Genomic DNA, 5305 nt, shown 5'->3' on the forward strand with positions numbered 1-5305 from the left:
TGCGCTACATATTTATTGAATGATTCGGATTTTACTCTTGTTTCTTTTTCTTATATATTTCTCTGGTATTTATGTGTGTTGGGTTATAGGTTGTGTAAAAATATACGTGTGTTCATGGTTCGATGTGTTAACCTATAGGAGTAGACCTTGATTTAGTGTATTTATTATGTTGGTACTTTATGCTTCTAACGCCACGTGACATTAAAATTTGATAGCAAAAGGAGCTTTCTAGCAATAATGAGCAGTGAGCCAGTGTTATGTATAGGAGTTGAGAGAGCACAGAATTAAAGTAACCCTTTGTAGCATAATGTATGCAGTGACCAGTGTTAGTGATGGGTCCATAACGTTTTTAGTCCCGTCCCTTCCTTTATTATTACAATAAGTAATAAAAGGTATATAGCTGGGTGGTATACGGACCTATTGTATGTGCCCTTTTCGGTGTTGTCCAATCAGTATGTCACTGTGGGTGACGTAACCTACGAGTACCTACAGGGTATACATTATCGACGAATACCTGGTGGACACTATATACTTTCAATGATTAAAGGTTCTATTTACAGGATGACGGAAAAGTTGGTAAGGTGCCAAATTTTGTCCAGAGAACCATAAAAGTAAGTAACAAGCAACCATGGCTCCGTTTTCTTTCTCGTTTGGAATCTCAACTTCGATCTTTGATTTCAAGCTCTGAAAGTTATGCAATATTTATGAAGACTAACTATTTTATTGTCATACTTCACGATATATACTACTCGTGACTTAGATGTTTTATGAGCAAGGTTTTAAAGTGCTTTTATGTAATACAGTAAGTATACAATCCAACGACTATTGGTAGATGAAGCTAACCTAATTCTTTGATAACTGTATGGTTATTGACATTATGAAAATATGTACTGAGTCAGAAACTTATGCTCAGACCATTTATATTGGAACCTGATGCGGGCAGAAAAATCTTCGGCGTAAGTTCTTAGTCACATCAGATCCTTTATATAACTATTTAAAGTATCGAGTGAACGTGTTATCTAATATCGCTTTGGTGTCCGTCTGTCAGTATGTCTGTCTGTCCCCATGATGGATTCCAACCGTGGTTCGACTATTATATCAAATTAAGGTCTTTCGAGCAGGACGAGAAGGTGGTGCAAAATTTTGTCCAGAGATATCCATAAAGTAAAAAAAAAAAAAAAAAAAAAAAACTGGTTTTGGGGTTTTTTTTCACATTTTTTCACACAAATGAGCTCTGATCTTGAAATTTGTTGCGACGACCTATGAACTCAAAGCGAGCAAGTTTTAGATAACAGTTCAGGCGATAATTTAAGACCGGTTTGAGTGTCACCTGTGTTAAGCTACGCTGAGAGAGACCAATAAATGGATGGGTGACTTGAACATTATATTGGGAATAAAGGGAGAGCGGGCTCTAGTCTTGATTTTAAATCATTACATGAAAGTAAAATCAAAAAATCAAATCAAGAATAATAATAAACTGAATAGTAGGTACATAGGTACTGATTTTCTCTAATCACGATCGAATAAACTACGGGCTAAAAAATTCCCGGAGGGACGGGCCCATATGTAGGTACTGATTTTCTCTAATCACTACGGGCTAAAAAATTCCCGGAGGGACGGACCCTGCTTGTTTAATTAACGTACGTACTGATTTTCTCTAATCACTGTGGGCTAAAAAATTCCTGGAGGGACGGACCCTGCTTGTTCAGGTTATCTAAGAGACCTATGTCGGTTTCAAGCTTTTTTTCACCACCCACAGTAGGTAGGTTGTGAGTTTGATCCCCACCTAGGGCAAACATTAACAAAAAACAGATAGGTAAGGTTTATCCTTTGACTAGCTGGCTTTCTCTTATCCTCCTTTGACTAGCTGGCTTTCTCTTTGATATTGGAATGATTGAGCCATTAAATAAAGGTTTCTTCAGAGAGCTTTGGCCATAATGTAATGAGATTTGTTTCAGCTAAGTAGATGTTATCAACCAATATTCTCAACCTTTTGCACTGCAGGTCTGAACACAGTTCCAAATAGTCCTTCAATTTCACACTTTCAGGACAATAAAACCTTAGCAGTTACAGTTCCCCCTCTCAAACCTCAAAATGAAAAAAAAAAAAAAAAAAAAAGAGTAATTAACCTATACCTTTTAAGAAGGTACCTATATGTACTTTAATGTATATACTAACCTAGGTGCAGAAACTTTAGTCAATCAGTGAAGGGTTAATTTGGTAAAATAATCGCCACAATATTAGGTTTGTACCTAGGAAATAAATCTAAAGTAGGTAGTTCTCGACAGATATTACCTTTTAAGAAGGTACCTATATGTACTTTAATGTACTAACCTAGGTGCAGAAACTTTAGTCAATCGGTGAAGGGTTAATTTGGTAAAATAATCGCCACAATATTAGGTTTGTACCTAGGAAATAAATCTAAAGTAGGTAGTTCTCGACAGATATAGCAAGCACTATAATCAAGTTGGAAAAGTCGTGACCTCATCTTCTAAAAGAGTCTGGAATCAAACATATTTTTGCTAGCCCTAGAATGTTACCCATCTATCACCATAGTAAGAAAAAGAAGTGAGTCATTTTTGGTCTGTAATTATAGTTATAGGTAGGTAAGCATCTATGTATATTAGACTGGCCCTTATTTTCGAAGTATTAAAAAGTAATGATTATCACTCGATTTATGGTTCCTTTTGGTCTAAAAAAAATTGTATTTTTGTTAGCCCTAGAATGTTACCCATGTAGGTATCACCATAGTAAGAAAAAGAAGTGAGTCATTTTTGGTCTGTAATTATAGTTAGGTAGGTAAGCATCTATGTATATGTACCAACCTGTATCAAACTTATTGTAGGTATCCCACAACACCTATACCAAGGTACCTAATGTAGGTACCTTGGTATAGGTGTTGTGGGATCTTTCCATTTTCCCAACTTTAAGGCTCTTGGTAAGTCCATCGTTCTTGCCGATTAAACCCAATTAGACGGTGGTAATTGATTTTTGTACCTACCAGTATGTTGTTACTTTTCCAAGTCCACTTTTACTTGACTATTACGGAATTAGGTACTTTAGTTGTTTATGTACATATTTATATTTTTTATGTACCTACCTGGACTATTAGAGTATGCCAATATCCAATAATAATGTTACATGTCTTACATTTGCCTATACACTATTAACGTAATTATGTACGTATTAGATTTTATTTCAGCTGAGTTTTCATTTTTGCCATTGACCTTTTAATACTTTCAATACCTATAAGCACGTACCTATCTTTTACCAATAAATATTACGTATACCTACAGAAGTTTGAAATGACATAGGTGCTTAGACCATATCACAGGATATTGACGAGATAGTTTGTTATAGGTACGGCCTTCCCATCACAGGATATATCAGGCATTTCAAAACCTAATTGATCAAACTTTATAGATTGTATGATTTGTAGGTATATGTTATAAATACGTGTAGGTACTTTTAAAGCCATTATTACTTGAAAAACCTTACGCGAGATATCAGCTTTATTTTCAGACCTGATTATTTTATAATTGAATTGATTTCAGAAAAGGTCAAACCAGATGCTGGGTTTGAGACTTTGTTTTAAGCTACATTTTCAAGATCGGAAATGAGGTACTTGTGTATACCTACCTACCGTTAAGGTCTAGTATTTTCAAATAGGTACCTCTACTTTAACATGAAATTATCGTAGGAAAATTGCAGACCGAGCTTTAAATCGATTATGTCTCTCCTAATACACATCATAATATTGATATTATTATCAACTTTTCAGCTGTCTGCAGTCATCGACGTGCTTACTACTACTATGCTGAAGCCATCAGGAACCATGGCAAAGGCTTCACTGCCGTCAGTTGTCCCTCTTATGAATATTACGAGAAGGGAGAGTGTAAGGCCATGGATAACTCTACACTGCCTATGGGATTGAACAATTTTGATAGCCCGTAAGTATTTCGTAGCAATTAAACAACTGCTACATTAGACCCATTATCATAACTATCTATAGTCATATTCATAAATATAACATAACTATGGTCATAAGTTTTGGCCATTGTTAAGTTTGGTAAGGGGAAATCAGTGCTTAAAGGCTAGTGCAGTTTTGTATGAGAAAGAAAGAAAGAAACGGAGAGAGAGAGGAGAAGAGGAAGAGGTACAGAAAGAGGAGAAATGGATAAAGAAAGGGAAGACAAGAGGAGATACGAGAAGAGAAATGGACACGAAGAAGCGAATATTGGGAATTAATAAGTTTAATGCTATTGATTTACAGGGGTTTCAATATGATTTGCCTAATTATGCTTTACATTTTTGACTTTCTCTTCTTTACAGTGCCAAAGGATCATTTTATTTCGAAACAAATCCTGAAGAACCATTTGGAGTCAAATCGAAAAAGAAGTCCAAGTCGAAGTCGAAGACCAAAAAGTATCAAAAAAAACCTATGCAGAAGAGAAAGTCAAAAAGGTAAAAGCATAATTAAGCATAATTTTGAAACCCCTGTAAATCAATAATAAATAAACTTATAAATAATGACCTCTAGAGCTTAGTTGAGGCCGCCTGAGACGTTCTCTACCATCCAACTCTTAATTAATATAGCTATGCAATATTAATTTAACATGCAATGTGGGGAATTTCAGCCCAGAGTTGGAGATGACTAATGAAGAAGATGATGGTTGAAATGTTGGTCTAACTAAAGAATCCAATATCGATAAGCCGATCCCAATAATGATAATAGATGACCTATTAGATTAACTAGCAGAACTAGCTATTGAAACGTAAATATGACAATGGCAAATCAAATGTAACTAACAACAAATAGATAACATACCTCTTAATACATATATCATATAATAATAAATCACTCTAGTACTATTGAAGTACATAATATGTAGTACTTATAGTTACATCTAGATATTGATGTTTATTATGATTCCATTTGATGAAAGATGCATTTTGATTAGATTCGGCAAAATTAATGATATCTACACATAAAATCATCTCAGAGGGACGCACTATTATGGTGACATAAATAAACGAGGTGTGACGTAACAAATCCATATCTGATTAATGAACAAGATCAAACTATGATAAATAAACTTATAAATAATGACCTATAGAGCTTAGTTGAGGCCGCCTGAGACGTTCTCTACCATCCAACTCTTAAGGCGCTTTGCACTAAGCTCCAATTAAGTATACAGGTATGCTGTCAAAGTCTCAAAATAAAATGATGAATGGAAAGAGCTTTACGAACACGAGTTGAAGAAACTTAGCGGTCAAAGTCAAAAGTCAATGATCTTCCTAATGT

This window comes from Diaphorina citri, unplaced genomic scaffold (genome assembly GCF_000475195.1).
Source record: "Diaphorina citri unplaced genomic scaffold, Diaci psyllid genome assembly version 1.1 scaffold4408, whole genome shotgun sequence".
Lineage (NCBI taxonomy): Eukaryota > Metazoa > Arthropoda > Insecta > Hemiptera > Psyllidae > Diaphorina > Diaphorina citri.